Consider the following 17,682-nt stretch of genomic DNA (forward strand, 5'->3'; position numbering starts at 1 on the left):
GTAAATTTAATTTGTTGTTTCCATTAAAATAACAAATATATAGATATATCTCAAAGGAGATTGACATATATAAGAATCATTTGGAATTGTCACTTATGCATATAATTAAGCTTTTATATTTTACCTTTTACAGCTAAATAAATTCCAAAATAAATTTGGTATTCTTCAAATTCTGTATTTGGTAGTTTCATTTGCACAGGTGTTTTCCTCATATTTTCTGCAATTAATAGAATTCTTATTTGGACCCTCACAGATCTAGCCACATGGAAATAAGTTGTTATTTGATGTGACCTTGTATCATTACTTCAGTGTCTCAATACACTTTTGTATTCAAAGTGCAAAAACCAGTCCTCATTAGTGGTAGAGTAATTTGCTCAAGGACAGAGAGTTATTGAATCTCACAGAATCAACCTATTAAAACCAAATTACTTAGAAGATCGTAAATTTGGGAGTATTGTTCTTCCTTTTAAATTGGATAAAACAGAGTTTAGTCTCATGGGCTCTTGGTCTCAGATTTGTTTGGGTGGTTTAAGCACCTGGCTCCAGAGAATTAGAAAGAGTGGACTAATATTCAATAAATCAACTGACTAAAATGTAGCTGTTCAAACAGTAAAAACTGTTTAATGGATTACTTGAGAATTGACAGCATAACTCCATATAGATTAGAAGCCCTAACATTCTTCTTTATCATTTGATCTAGGAGGAGAGAAACATAAACAGTTTTCTAATCCTTAAAATTATACCTTCATTTCACCTTCTAAATACTCTTGCTTTCGTTTTGCATTCCTCAGCCCTGGAAAAAATGAATGATAAGCTCATCAAGAGAATTAACGTGCAGTTGTTGTATATTAGTCTAATGGAATTGTCAGGTTTCATTAATAATAGGAATGTATCATTTGCAATCAATCAGTTATTCATTGATGGGAATAGCAAGGCTGTTTTCATTTTCTAAATGATGGAGATTCTTTCTACATGTTTTATAATTGTTTTACAAACCATTTTAAAATTACTGTCATTTTTCCTTTTTTATAAGAGTTCATTTCTGTCATATCTATGTGACTGCAACAGAATCAGATTAAATTAAAAGATTTAGTTTGGCTGATTTATTCACCACTAAGTGGTTTCTTCTTTTCCTTGAACCTTGGTAAATCAGACAGCAATGTCACGGTTTGAAGGTAGAGGAATTTTATATTATTCATTACATGTATGTGTAAAGAATTTAAAATGAGCCACTTTGATAACAGCATGAGTATGGGCTGGCAAACATGTTAAATTGGGGGGAGCAGTAAAGGTTTACTTTCAAACTCCCTTTGACTTCTGAAATTTTCTGCTAAGCCACCAAGACTATGAGGCTAATCTACTTTCCGTTCCTAGTGACTTTCTAAGGATCCTGAGCCAAGAAAATATCGTTTTACTTCAATTTTCTCCCTGCAGAATAGGAAAAAACATAGAAGCTTTAAGAATGAAGTGAAAATCAATTTCTTTCAAAATGCTGAAAAATATAAAATATAATTCATTTTGATATCATTGTGCCTGTTATTTTAAACATCATTTTTAAGATATTTAGTTACTGGTGTTATTCACTCGTTCTTCTGTGATTAAAAACGTATGGCCTCAGTATCATTATGCTAAACATTATTTTTTAAAATTTATCAAGTTACCTTCTATTTACAGTTAATGGATATGATTAGTTAACATCTAAATTCTTTTGTTTTCTTTTAGGTAATTTTTACTGAAGTATAATATACCAATGGAAAAGCACACAAATTGTAATTATACAACTTGTTGTGTCTAATTATGTGCAAAATGAGCCCACCCGTATTACCAGCGCCTGGATCAAGAGGTAGAACATTACAAGCAACACTGAAGTCCCCTCATATCTCCTCCCAGGCACTATTCTCTGAAAGGTAACTAATATCCTGAATTCTAACACATAGATTAATTTTTTTTTGTTTCTCAAAGTACACTGTATATTTTTTGGCTTTGGTTTTTCATTTCTCTGTTATACTTTTTAATTGATCCATATGATTGCCTGAAGCAATAGTTAGTTCATCCTAATGATGTATAGCATTCCATTGTATGAATACAATACAAAGTACCTGGTTAGGTTCTCCGTAGAGGCTATTATAAATAGTATTGTCATAACATGATTAAACATGTCTTTCTCTTGGGGATGCACCTAGGACTGGGATCATAGGTCAAGTGGCAGGCAAACATTCTGCATGGTGGACGTTACCAAATGCTTTTCCAAGGTAATTTTTTCCAATTTATACTCCCACCCCATAGTGTATGAAAATTCCAGCCATTCTACAAACTTGTCAACACTTGGTAATATCTGCCCCTTTCATTTCAGCCCTTCTTCTGGTGAATTAGCGGTATGTTGTGATCTAACTTGTATTTCTCTAATGACTAAGTTAAGCACCTTTTCATATGTTAATTTGCTATGCTGGTTGTAACAAACAAACAAACAAAACTCTAGAAGTTTGAACAAGCGCAAATCTCTTCCAGATGGGTTCTTAAAATTAGGGCTCAAACTGTCTTGGTTATGAGAATGAGGCTGTACTAGTGCATCTGAAGCCTGCATGTCATGGAGAATAGAACTGTTAAACAAAAGCATTCCCCCTACACTCCCCAATCTCATCATGCCTAGCCTCAAACTCTTGTATAAGTAGATTAAGGTAAGGAGGGGTTGGGTAGATATAAAAGAACAAAAGAAAAAAATCTCATGACATTCATAATTTTCCTATTGTGGAAAATATGTTTAACCTAAAAAATTCCAATCAAACAAAGCAAAAAATAAACATGTTTATCATAACACAGAGCACCCAGAGTGGAGACTGAGAAAGAGATGAGGCAGAATGCAGTACTTCCCTGCATTCGGTGGTCTGTATCTAAGGAAGCAAACTCCCACAGATATCACCTAACAAAGATTGTGCCAAAGGAACTCAGATGTAATGCACATGTGAATACTCAGGAGTTCCAAAAAATAGCAAGGGCCTTAAAACAATAAAACACAAACACCAGAGACCGATAATGGGTAACAATAGCAAGGGCCACCTTGCTATTGAAAAGGAAGAGAAACTATTCTCTTGGCCACACTAGTTCAGATGCCTTACCGGGTACTTAACAAAGAAGAGTCTTGAAAACAATATTACAGCAAAGCTGTATAGGATTTAAAGAACATGTGTGTGTGTGTGTGTGTATATATATATATATATATATATATATATACACATATATATACACACACATATACATATATATATATGACTGGGATGAATCAGGTATCATGAAAAGAAAAGTTGATGTGATTGTGGTCTTTAGACAAATTATTTCTGAGCTCTTCTTAAATACAGGTAAACTCAAACGACCTAAGTGGAGACTTATTCAAGATGGAGTAAATTAAGAAAGGACGAAAGGGAAGAAAGATAATTGGGCAGGTGATTTGGAAAGTGAAGGGGACAGAACTAATAAGCCAGCATGTATTGAACAGCTTTTGTGTTCAGAGCTAGAGAGTGAAGCACTTGTTAGGGAGGAAATGTACAAGCCAGGGAAATCAGATGGGCAGCAATGATTCTACTCAGCAATCCTTGGAGGCACCCTGTGCCCAGTGAGGCACCAGTGATGACATTGTGCAGATGTTGCCACTGTGTACCCTCTACTTCATCTTTGTTGAGAAAAGTCAAGCATTTTCTATGGAGTCAATATAAACAGATGGAAAGGGCCCACATAAATTTGCCTTTCCTTTCCTTTCCCTCCCCTTCCCTTTTCTTTTCTTTTAAAAATATGACTGTCTAAACAAATTCCCTGCCTTTTTGTCTTCTGAATGAATCTCCCTTTTGGTATTTTGACAGATACATTTTCCTTTGCCATGTCTGCCTTGCTTGTTCTCTTTACCACACCCTTCTCCATTCCTCTTTTAAAGACACACTTCTCTCCATGTATTTTATAGGGGAATCTGAGTGGGAGGGAAGCAGGGTTATTTTTCCCACTGGCATGAGGTTGGACATTTGTGGTTGCTGCAGTTGAGACTGTGTGTTGATTATTGAATTGTATATCAGTCTCCTTTAATGTGATTTCCATATAAAACCATCCACCCAAACATACACATTTATATATTTTATAGGTAGGGAATAAGGGTCTTTCAGCTCTAAAACAACAACTGACAGGTGATGGTTGCTGCCTGCCTACTGAATAGTTTATTGAGAGCATAGTTAAAGTACCATGACCCTTGTCATAACACTTTAATTTAACTTTGGAACAGGATTAATGATTTGGCTAACATTTTCCCCTTTCCACTATTAAATGTATTTTCATTCTATGAAGCTCACCCTAGGCTTAACTCAATTAGCAACTTGCAAATGACTAACATTTAGTAACTAACACATTTTTTTTTTAAACATCTTTATTGGAGTATAATTGCTTTACAATGGTGTGTTAGTTTCTGCTTTATAACAAAGTGAATCAGTTATACATATACGTATGTTCCCATATCTCTTCCCTCTTGCATCTCCCTCCCTCCCACCCTCCCTATCCCACCCCTCTAGGCGGTGACAAAGCACCGAGCTGATCTCCCTGTGCTATGCGGCTGCTTCCCACTAGCTATCTATTTTACATTTGGTAGTGTATATATGTCCATGACACTCTCTCACTCTGTCACATCTTACCCCTCCCCCTCCCCATATCCTCAAGTCCATTCTCTAGTAGGTCTGTGTCTTTATTCCCGTCTTGCCACTAGGTTCTTCATGACCTTTATTTTCCCTTAGATTCCATATATATGTGTTAGCATACGGTATTTGTTTTTCTCTTTCTGACTTACTTCACTCTGTATGACAGACTCTAACTCCATCCACCTCACTACAAATACCTCCATTTCATTTCTTTTTATGGCTGAGTAATATTCCATTGTATATATGTGCCACAACTTCTTTATCCATTCATCCGATGATGGACACTTAGGTTGCTTCCATGTCCTGGCTATTGTAAATAGAGCTGCAATGAACATTTTGGTACATGACTCTTTTTGAATTATGGTTTTCTCAGGGTATATGCCCAGTAGTGGGATTGCTGGGTCGTATGGTAGTTCTATTTTTAGTTTTTTAAGGAAACTCCATACTGTTCTCCATAGTGGCTGTATCAATTTACATTCCCACCAACAGTGCAAGAGTGTTCCCTTTTCTCCACACCCTCTCCAGCATTTATTCTTTCTAGATTTTTTGATGATGGCCATTCTGACCAGTGTGAGAGGATATCTCATTGTAGTTTTGATTTGCATTTCTCTAATGATTAATGATGTTGAGCATTCTTTCATGTGTCTGTTGGCAATCTGTATATCTTCTTTGGAGAAATGTCTATTTAGGTCTTCTGCCCATTTGTGGATTGGATTGTTTGTTTTTTTGTTATTGAGCTGCATGAGGTGCTTGTAAATCTTGGAGATTAATCCTTTGTCAGTTGCTTCATTTGCAAATATTTTCTCCCATTCTGAGGATTGTCTTTTGGTCTTGTTTATGGTTTCCTTTGCTGTGCAAAAGCTTTTAAGTTTCATTAGGTCCCATTTGTTTATTTTTGTTTTTATTTCCATTTCTCTAGGAGCTGGGTCAAAAAGGATCTTGCTGTGATGTATGTCATAGAGTGTTCTGCCTATGTTTTCCTCTAAGAGTTTGATAGTGTCTGGCCTTACACTTAGGTCTTTAATCCATTTTGAGTTTATTTTTGTGTATGGTGTCAGGGAGTGTTCTAATTTCATACTTTTACATGTACCTGTCCAATTTTCCCAGCACCACTTATTGAAGAGGCTGTCTTTTCTCCACTGTATATGCTTGCCTCCTTTATCAAAGATAAGGTGACCATATGTATGTGGGTTTATCTCTGGGCTTTCTATCCTGTTCCATTGATCTATATTTCTGTTTTTGTGCCAGTACCAAACTGTCTTGATTACTGTAGCTTTGTAATATAGTCTGAAGTCAGGGAGCCTGATTCCTCCAGCTCCATTTTTCGTTCTCAAGATTGCTTTGGCTATTCGGGGTCTTTTGTGTTTCCATACAAATTGTGAAATTTTTTGTTCTAGTTCTGTGAAAAATGCCATTGTTAGTTTGATAGGGATTGCATTGAATCTGTAGATTGCTTTGGGTAGTAGAGTCATTTTCACAATGTTGATTCTTCCAATCCAAGAACATGGTATATCTCTCCATCTATTTGTATCATCTTTGATTTCTTTCATCAGTGTCTTATAATTTTCTGTATACATGTCTTTTGTCACCTTAGTAGGTTTATTCCTAGATATTTTATTCTTTTTGTTGCAATGGTAAACGGGAGTGTTTTCTTAATTTCACTTTCAGATTTTTCATCATTAGTGTATAGAAATGCAAGAGATTTCTGTGCATTAATTTTGTATCCTGCTACTTTACCAAATTCATTGATTAGCTCTAGTAGTTTTCTGGTAGCATCTTTACGATTCTCTATGTATAGTATCATGTCATCTGCAAACAGTGACAGCTTTACTTCTTCTTTTCCGATTTGGATTCCTTTTATTTCTTTTTCTTCTCTGATTGCTGTGGCTAACACTTCCAAAACTATGTTGAATAATAGTGGTGAGAGTGGGCAACCTTGTCTTGTTCCTGATCTTAGTGGAAATGGTTTCAGTTTTTCACCATTGAGGACAATCTTGGCTGTGGGTTTGTCATATATGGCCTTTATTATGTTGAGGGAAGTTCCCTCTATGCCTACTTTCTGCAGGGCTTTTATCATAAATGGGTGTTGAATTTTGTCAAAAGCTTTCTCTGCATCTATTGAGATGATCATATGGTTTTTCGCCTTCAATTTGTTAATATGATGTATCACATTGATTTGCATATATTGAAGAATCCTTGCATTCCTGGAATAAACCCCACTTGATCATGGTGTATGATCCTTTTAATGTGCTGTTGGATTCTGTTTGCTAGTATTTTGTTGAGGATTTTTGCATCTATGTTCATCAGTGATATTGGCCTGTAGTTTTCTTTCTTTGTGACATCTTTGTCTGGTTTTGGTATCAGGATGATGGTGGCCTCGTAGAATGAGTTTGGGAGTGTTCCTCCCTCTGCAATATTTTGGAAGACTTTGAGAAGGATAGGTGTTAGCTCTTTTCTAAATGTTTGATAGAATTCACCTGTGAAGCCATCTGGCCCTGGGCTTTTGTTTGTTGGAAGGTTTTTAATCACAGTTTCGATTTCAGTGCTTGTGATTGGTCTGTTCATATTTTCTATTTTTCCTGGTTCAGTCTTGGCAGGTTGTGCATTTCTAAGAATCTGTCCATTTCTTCCAGGTTGTCCATTTTATTGGCATAGAGTTGCTTGTAGTAATCTCTCATGATCGTTTGTATTTCTGCAGTGTCAGTGGTTACTTCTCCTTTTTCATTTCTAATTCTATTGATTTGAGTCTTCTCCCTTTCTCTCTTGATGAGTCTGGCTAATGGTTTATCAATTTTGTTTATCTTCTTAAAGAACCAGCTTTTAGTTTTACTGATCTTTGCTATTGTCTCCTTCATTTCTTTTTCATTTATTTCTGATCTGATCTTTATGATTTCTTTCCTTCTGCTGGCTTTGGGGTTTTTTTGTTCTTCTTTCTCTAATTGCTTTAGGTGCAAGGTTAGGTTGTTTATTCGAGATGTTTCCTGTTTCTTGAGGTAGGCTTGTATTGCTCTAAACTTCCCTCTTAGCACTGCTTTTGCTGCGTCCCATAGGTTTTGGGTCATCGTATCTCCATTGTCATTTGTTTCTAGGTATTTTTTGATTTCCCCTTTGATTTCTTCAGTGATCACTTCATTATTAAGTAGTGTATTGTGTGGCCTCCATGTGTTTGTATTTTTTACAGATCTTTTCCTGTAATTGGTATCTAGTCTCATAGCGTTGTGGTCGGAAAAGATATTTGATACGATTTCAATTTTCTTAAATTTACCAAGGCTTGATTTGTGACACAAGATATGATCTATCCTGGAGAATGTTCCATGAGCACTTGAGAAGAATGTGTATTCTGTTGTTTTTGGGTGGAATGTCCTATAAATATCAATTAAGTCCATCTTGTTTAATGTATCATTTAAAGCTTGTGTTTCCTTATTTATTTTCATTTTGGATGATCTGTCCATTGGTGAAAGTGGGGTGTTAAAGTCCCCTACTATGATTGTGTTGCTGTCGATTTCCCCTGTTATGGGGAAATTTGCCTTATGTATTGAGGTGCTCCTATTAGTATTTGCCTTATGTATTGAGTATTTGCCTTATGTATTGAGGTGCTCCTATGTTGGGTGCATAAATATTTACAATTGTTATACCTTCCTCTTGGATCGATCCCTTGATCATTATATAGTGTCCTTCTTTGTCTCTTGTAATAGCCTTTATTTAAAGTCTATTTTGTCTGATATGAGAATTGCTATTCCAGCTTTCTTTTGATTTTCATTTGCATGGAATATCTTTTTCCATCCCCTCACTTTCAGTCTGTATGTGTTCCTAGGTCTGAAGTGGGTCTCTTGTAGACAGCATATATATGGGTCTTGTTTTTGTATCCATTCAGCCAGTCTATGTCTTTTGGTTGGAGCATTTATTCCATTTACATTTAAGGTAATTATCGATATGTATGTTCCTATTCCCATTTTCCTAAATGTTTTGGGTTTGTTATTGTAGGTGTTTTCCTTCTCTTGTGTTTCTTGCCTAGAGAAGTTCCTTTAGCATTTGTTGTAAAGCTGGTTTGGTGGTGCTGAACTCTCTCAGCTTTTGCTTGTCTGTAAAGGTTTTAATTTCTCCATCAAATCTGAATGAGATCCTTGCTGGGTAGAGTAATCTTGGTTGTAGGTTTTTCTTCTTCATCACTTTAAGTATATCCTGCCACTCCCTTCTGGCTTGCAGAGTTTCTGCTGAAAGATCAGCTGTTAACCTTATGGGGATTCCCTTGTGTGATATTTGTTTTTTTTCCCTTGTTGCTTTTAATGTTTTCTTTATATTTAATTTTTGATAGTTTGATTAATATGTGTCGTGACATGTTTCTCCTTGGATTTATCCTGTATGGGACTCTCTGTGCTTCCTGGACTTGATTAACTATTTCCTTTCCCATATTAGGGAAGTTTTCAACTATAATCTCTTCAAATATTTTCTCAGTCCCTTTCTTTTTTCTCTTCTTCTTCTGGAACCCCTATAATTCGAATGTTGGTGCGTTTAATGTTGTCCCAGAGGTCTCTGAGACTGTCCTCAGTTCTTTTCATTCTTTTTTCTTTATTCTGCTCTGCAGTAGTTATTTCCACTATTTTATCTTCCAGGTCACTTATCCGTTCTTCTGCCTCAGTTATTCTGCTATTGATCCCATCTAGAGTATTTTTAATTTCATTTATTGTGTTTTTCATCATTGCTTGGTTCCTCTTTAGTTCTTCTACGTCCTTGTTAAATGTTTCTTGCATTTTGTCTATTCTATTTCCAAGATTTTGGATCATCCTTACTATCATTATTCTGAATTCTTTTTCAGGTAGACTACCTATTTCCTCTTCATTTGTTAGATCTGGTGTGTTTGGACCCTGCTCCTTCATCTGCTGTGTATTTTTCTGTCTTCTCATTTTGCTTATCTTACTGTGTTTGGGGTCTCCTTTTCACAGGCTGCAGGTTCGTAGTTCCCGTTGTTTTTGGTATCTGTCCCCAGTGGCTAAGGTTGGTTCAGTGGGTTGTGTAGGCTTCCTGGTGGAGGGGACTAGTGCCTGTGTTCTGGTGGATGAAGCTGGATCTTGTCTTTCTGGTGGGCACGTCCACGTCTGGTGATGTGTTTTGGGGTGTCTGTGGCCTTGTTATGATTTTAGGCAGCCTCTCTGCTAATGGATGGGGCTGTGTTCCTGTCTTGCTAGTTGTTTGGCATAGGGTGTCCAGCACTGTAGCTTGCTGGTCGTTGAGTGAAGCTGGGTCTTGATGTTGAGATGGAGATCTCTGAGAGATTTTTGCCGTTTGGTATTACGTGGAGCTGGGAGGTCTCTTGTGGACCAGTGTCCTGAAGCTGGCTCTCCCACCTCAGAGGCACAGCCCTGATGCCTGGCTGGAGCACCAAGAGCCTTTCCTCCACACGGCTTTTCTTTTCCTTGGTTTTAAGTCTAGTTTCACTTGCTCATAAGGTGCAGGGTGCAGAGGCCTTGAACCCAGTGCTTCACACCAGAGTTCGCAGTGCAAAACAGCTATGCCTGACGCTTCAACTCTGGGAACCGTGTTGTAACTAACACATTTTTGATTTAAGAATTCAGGATCGAGAAATAAACTTGCAAATCTTATGAAACATTGCATGGTGTTAAATTTGAGAAGTCTCTCAACACATTACATAAGAGGGAAAAGTTGCCATGTTCACGGTATTTGTGAGGAAGTAGGAATGGCAGGGCAGTCCGCCTGCCTTTATGAAATAGTGTATCTTCCATTCCTCCTTTCTGCTCCTGGGAACTCTGTAAGCTCATTTGTTTTATTCTACCTTTAAAGATAAAAAAGTGGAGGGATAAAGAAAGAATACCACTTAGGACTTCAGAACAATATCGTATTGAAGGGCAGGTCAGCACTTCCCAGATTATTACTTGGGTTCCATCGGGTCTCTACACTAAAGAATTATCATGTTTATTTTGATCCATATGAGTCGTTTTTCTGTGAATAGCGTGATACCCTATAAGTATCTACCTAGAAGTTCTGTTCTCTGGGCTCTCTGAGACGGGCACCTCTCCTCCTTTCAACTCACTTCTCCCAAAAGAGTATAATTAAGCCATAGTTTCTGGACTACCGTATCTGTTTAAAGACGTAAAGATCAATGGACAACATCAAGGCAAAAGTCCAGATTTCATGAATAAATTTCCCCAACCATGAAATTCAAATTGGTTCATCTGGATGCCTCATAGAAAACTGGGATATGAAGCCTCCCAAATAGAATTGCAGGGAGTGGCTTCAGCAGGGAAATAATGACCTGGCAGCGGTAGCTCTCCATGAAGGGTAAATGACAGCATCATGAAGCCAGAATCAGGACTCATTCCAGGAAATTTTGAGCATTTGTCTCAGACACTACCACCCTGGGACCTCAGGCTTCCTGAGGGAAAGAGTCCAAATGAATACATCTGGGACTTAATAAGCCAAACCACAGAGATTTTGTGCTGAAAAATAGAAAGCAGCAACACTGGAAGTGAGCCAAGGTTACACTAAGGCATGAGCATATCGTATAATACGGATGTCCAAGATGAAATATGGATGTGCGCGTATGATGAACCAAAACAGAAAACACACCTGCCCTTTGACATTAAGTTCCAGCCATCTACACATGGGAGACATTTCCATAAAGGGAAAAGTGCCCCAGAATGGAAAACAAAGCAATTGAGAAGTTGATCTTGATGGAAAGATGAAATGAGTTAAATAAGCATAGGCTGCCTATTATAGACAGAAAGACAAAGAGTTAAACAAGACATTGAAGAATTTGTTCTTTAGGTCCCTAATGTCTAGCCTGCACATAGTTAGTGTTCAATAAATATCTGTAAATGAATGAAAAGCTTTCAAATATAAACATAATTATTTAAAAGGAGTCACTGTTCTTTCTAGGAACATACGACCCCAAGATATTTTTAGTGCCCTTCTTTAGTGGGTGGATAAATAATTTAAAGAGAGCAGACTCAGTTATCTCTAAGCATGAGACAAAGCTTATGTACTCTCACATAATGTACAAAGGGAAAGTGAACTTCCTCCTGTTGCTGCTTACAGCATCATGCCGGCTGTGGGACATTCCAGGCCTGAGCGCAAACCCCAACAGTTGTGTCAACATTCACAGACAGAAGCAGGAGATTTTTATATACTATAAATGATAGATTTTCCAGAAGGAATTGCAAACTACAAAATCTTGTACCCCGCATGCCACCCAGAACCCTAATGTACCTCATATTTGGATGTCTTAATGAAACATAATATATTACACTTTACTATAAGTATGAGGAGTTTTGGCTTTGTCTGGCTTTGTCACGGATAACTTCAGCAATGGAATTATACTGTAAATCTTGGCTGATTTTTAAATAGCCAAAATGTATTCACTATATGACTGCAAACATTTAATGTGGCATGCATTTGATCAAAACTTTAATACACTGCAAGAAAAGATATATGTTTCCCATATGGCAAGTTGGAAATGAAAGGGTAATGCTTGACTCAACACTGCTGTGTTTAAATCGTTGTCCCTGGTAAAAGTAATCCAGAATTCTAGCTCTGCAGAGGAGATCAAAGAGAAAATTGTGGAAACTGCTGCCATCCTTGATAGATTATCTACAACCAAAATGAAAACTAATACCTTTTATCAAAAGATCAGGACGTACGAGTACTGAGGATTACTAGAATGTCCATTCAATTTTTCTTTTAATAGAGTTTGATTGGTCTCAGAACATGCATATTGTTCACAGAGCTTTTGGATATATGGTGATGGTGTGTATTTTGTGACCACCCTGCTTTGTCTGGCTGGCATTAGGCAGATACAAAATAAGAAATAAGTTTAAGAAGTTGTAAAGTAGGTGACTGGAAAATAAACTTACCTACGTGTACATGGGCTGCCATGTCACTAGATCACCTTCTGCTTCTAAGTAGTTACTTAGAATCGTTCATGGTTAATCTTACTTTCCTATTGTGAGGCTATCTTTCAATCCAAACCCAAGATAAGCCATCAAATGCAATCTTTCCCACGCTGAATTCCTACGATGCAAGGTAATTTTTTAAGTGTTAGGTTATCATTCAATACAATTATTAACTTATTGAGATAATATGGAGGGAATATAGTCAGGAAGAACAATGGCATCAGACCATTTGAAGTTCTCACAATGAAAGGGATGCGCTGGGTCTGCTACTGGTTCTTTAGCTCCAGCTTCCTGTTCTACGCTAGGCAGGGTAGCTTCGAGCCACACTACTCTCCTATTGCTCTTCTCTTTCAGAAGTTACCAGTGACTCATTCGTCACAAACACTTGCTCTCTCTACACCATGTATCTAGTTGTTCACTCTCCTTTTTGCTGGACTCTAGAACACTGACTTATTCCCCATCTCTCTGACTTTTCCTTTGCTACCTCCTATTCCTGTCCCTCATGTTTATCTTAAATCTCCCCTAAGATTTGCCTTCAGACCTCATTTCTCTCCTTTACTCTTTCCTTCAGCTAAAGAATCCTATGTCAATAACCATCTACTTTCTCCTTATATATGCCCCTATTTCTCACCATAATCTCCATTTGCAGAAGCTGCTCTTCCAGTCAGATAGACTCCAAACCTAAGAGTCCTTCCTACGGTAGGTCTGCATTATGGTGCTGAACCTTGTAAAATAGTATGGAAGTAAATTATACTTCCTTGCTGTCTTTTACATGTATCCCTTTCCTTTCTATCACTGCTAATAATAATCTAGTTAAGAATTGTCTTCCCTGTCTTGGAAACAATATCAATAAGAGGATCTATCTTATTATAATTCTTTCTTTGAATCCACATTGTGTGCAAGAAAAATATTATTAAAGCCCAACTCTAGTCAAGCTGTTCCCAATTGTGTAACTTAACAGTAGTTTTAAATACTTCCTGAATAAAGGAAAGTGCAGAAAACACAAGGAAGACTAACTGCAAAGCAAAAAGGTGTTGGATTAGGTGACAGGAAGACTGAAGGAAGAATCAAAAGTAATAGCAAATATTTTCCATGAATAAACTGAAGGATTCTGGATGTATGGTGATGTATCACCAGAGGTGTCAAGGTATCATGATAAGGTCTCATTATGGATTGTAAAACACCATGATGTCCTTATCTAGATCAATACTCTCCTAAACAGCTTCCTTCCCTGCTCCTTAGTATCATTCTGTAGATCTGCATTTATAAGATTAATATACCATTCAAATACATATTATGGGATTGAATCAACAGATTTGGGAAAACAAGTGAGGAGCCTGTGGGATGATAAGGCTTAGGGTGCCCCGGAAAGACTGAGAATGTTCTGTACTGGGCCAAGTCATAAGGAATGCTGTTCTGCTGCATCTCTAAATATCACCAGGTCTTTTCTGTGTCAATTACTTGGAACTACCTAGAATGGGAGGTACTACCATTAATGGTTAACAGCCCTTCCCAATCTGTATCAACCAGACTTATTTCTGAAGAAAGCTTTTGATGTTCGCAAAGCTCTAGACCAAGAAAATTACTCCTCTCTGCAAAGTCCTGTTATACCTAACACTAAAAATCACAAATAATCCTTCAAACCAGATAAAATTCCATTTTCCATGATGCCTTTCTAAGTCACTAGAAAAGTTTTGTTCCTCCATATTTTATAGCAATTTTTCTGAACCTCAGTTGTAACTTATTATGTCAGGTGTCAGAGTGACCTATATATCCTAATGTATTCTATGTTCATTGATGGCTAGAATGGAACTTTGATGTTTTCTTGGGAAGAATGAGGAATACAGAATCAAAAGACTTGGGTTTGATAAACATAGCTGACACATAGAAGTTCTGTGATGGACTAGGGATGAGGTCTGTAACCTTTTTGAGACCAACTTTGATTATCTGCAAAATTGCAATAATAATGATCTTTCCTAGATCTTTGCTAATCTATCTGATAGTGTGCTCTACAAATACTACTTATTATGCATATCCCACACTGCACCTGACAGTATCTTTCATATATGAAATACACAATAAATACTTGTAGATTCAAATTGAATTTCAACCCTTCAAGGTGAAATGAGAAATATTTAGTAAAACAAACTTCAGAAAATATGCTTTATATCTTAAGATTGTTTTTATTTTTTTTGAATTTTATTTTATTTTATTTTTTTATACACCAGGTTCTTATTAGTTATCTGTTTTATACATGTTAGTGTATACATGTCAATCCCAATCTCGCAACTCATCCTACCCCCACCCCCACCCCCGCTTTCCCCACTTGGTGCCCATACATTTTTTCTCTACATCTGTGTCTCTATTTCTGCCTTGCAAACCAGTTCATCTGTTCCATTTCCCGAGATTCCACATATATACATTAATATACGATATTTGTTTTTCTCTTTCTGACTTAGTTCACTCTGTATGACAGTCTCTAGATCCATCCACGTCTCAACAAATGACCCAATTTCATTCCTTTTTTATGGCTGAGTAATATTTCATTGTATATATGTACCACATCTTCTTTATGCATTCGTCTATCGATGGGCATTTAGGTTGCTTCCATGACCTGGCTATTGTAAATAGTGCTGCAATGAACATTGGGGTGCATGTGTCTTTTAGAATTATGGTTTTCTCTGGGTATATGCCCAGTAGTGGGATTGCTGGATCATATGGTAATTCTATTTTTAGTTTTTTAAGGAACCTCCGTAATGTTCTCCAAAGTGGCTGTATCAATTTACATTCCCACCAACAGTGCAAGAGGGTTCCCTTTTCCCCACACTCTCTCCAGCATTTGTTGTTTGTAGATTTTCTGATGATGCCCATTCTAACTGGTGTGAGGTGATACCTCATTGTACTTTTGACTTGCATTTCTCTAATAATTAGTGATGTGGAGCAGCTTTTCTTGTGCTTCTTGGCATCTGTATGTCTTCTTTGGAGAAATGTCTATTTAGGTCTTCTGCCCATTTTTCGATTGGGTTGTTTGTTTTTTTAATATTGAGCTGCATGAGCTGCTAGTATATTTTGGAGATGAATCCTTTGTCCATTGATTTGTTTGCAAATACTTTCTCCCATTCTGAGGATTGTCTTTTTGTATTGTTTATGGTTTCCTTTGCTGTGCAAAAGCTTTGAAGTTTCATTAGGTCCCATTTGTTTATTTTTGTTTTTATCTCCATTACTCAAGGAGGTGGATCATAAAAGATCTTGCTGTGATTTATGTCAAAGAGTGTTCTTCCTATGTTTTCCTCTAAGAGTTTTATACTGTTTGGTCTTATATTTAGGTCTTTAATCCATTTTGTGTTTATTTTTCCATATGGTGTTAAGGAGTGTTCTAATTTCATTCTTTTACATGTACCTGTCCAGTTTTCCCAGCACAACTTATTGAAGAGACTGTCTTTTCTCCATTGTTTATCCTGCCTCCTTTGTCATAGATTAATTGACCATAACTGCGTGGGTTTATCTCTGGGCTTTCTATTCTGTTCCATTGATCTATATTTCTGTTTTTGTGCCAATACCATATTGTCTTGCTGACAGTAGCTTTGTAGTATAGTCTGAAGTCAGGGAGTCTGAGTCCTCCTGCTCCATTTTTTTCCTTCAAGATTGCTTTGGCTATTTGGGGTCTTTTGTGTCTCCATACAAATTTTAAGATTTTATGGTCTAGTTCTGTAAAAAATGCCATTGGTAATTTGATAGGGATTGCATTGAATCTGTAGATTGCTTTGGGTAGTATAGTCATTTTCACAATATTGATTCTTCCAGTCCAAGAACATGGTAAATCTCTCTGTTTGTGTCATCTTTGATTTCTTTCATCAGTGTCTTACAGTTTTCTGAGTACAGGTCTTTTACCTCCTTAGGTAGGTTTACTCCTAGGCATTTTATTCTTTGTGTTGCAATGATGAATGGGATTGCTTCCTTAATTTCTCTTTCTGATCTTTTGTTGTTTGTGTATGGGAATGCACGAGATTTCTGTGCATTAATTTTGTATCCTGCAACTTTACCAAATTCATTGATTAATTCTACTAGTTTTCTGGTAGCATCTTTAGGATTTTCTATGTATAGTATCATGTCATTTGCAAACAGTGACAGTTTTACTTCGTCTTTTCCAATTTGGATTACTTTTATTTCTTTTTCTTCTCTGATTGTCATGGCTAGGACTTCCAAGACTATGTTGAGTAATAGTGGCAAGACTGGACATCCTTTTCTTGTTCCTGATCTTAGAGGAAATGCTTTCAGTTTTTCACCATTGAGAATGATGTCTGCTGTGATTTTGTCCTATATGGCTTTTATTATGTTGAGTTAGGTTCCCTCTATGCCCAGTTTCTGGCGAGTTTGTATAATAAATCGGTGTTGAATTTTGTCAAAAGCTTCTTCTGCATCTATTGAGATGATCATATGGTTTTTATTCTTCAATTTGTTAATATGGTGTATCACATTGATTGATTTGCATATACTGAAGAATCCTTGCATCCCTGGGATAAATCCCACTTGATCATGGTGTATGATCCTTTTAATGTGTTGTTGGACTCTGTTTGCTAGTCTTTTGTCGAGTTTTTCATCTATATTCATCAGTGATATTGGTCTGTAATTTTCTTTTTATGTAGTATCTTTGTCTGGTTTTCATATCAGGGTGATGGTGGCCTTGTAGAATGAGTTTGGGAGTGTTCCTTCCTCTGCAATTTTTGGAAAGAGATTGACAAGGTTGGGTGTTAGCTCTTCTCTAAACGTTTGTTAAATTCACCTGTGAAGCCATCTGGTCCTGGACTTTTGTTTATTGAAAGATTTTTAATCACAGTTTCAATTTCATTACTTGTGATTGGTCTGTTCATATTTTCTATTTCTTCCTGGTTCAGTCTTGCAAGGTTATACTTCTAAGAATTTGTCCATTTCTTCCAGGTTGTCCATTTTATTGCCATAGAGTTGCTTGTAGTAGTCTCTTATGATGCTTTGTATTTCTGCGGTGTCCGTTGTAACTTCTCCTTTTTCATTTCTAATCTTATTGATTTGATTCCACTCCCCCTTTTTCTTGATGACTCTGGCTAAAGGTTTATCAATTTTCTTTA

Source organism: Balaenoptera borealis (assembly GCF_965194805.1).
Source record: "Balaenoptera borealis genome assembly, chromosome: 2".
Taxonomy (NCBI): Eukaryota; Metazoa; Chordata; class Mammalia; order Artiodactyla; family Balaenopteridae; genus Balaenoptera; species Balaenoptera borealis.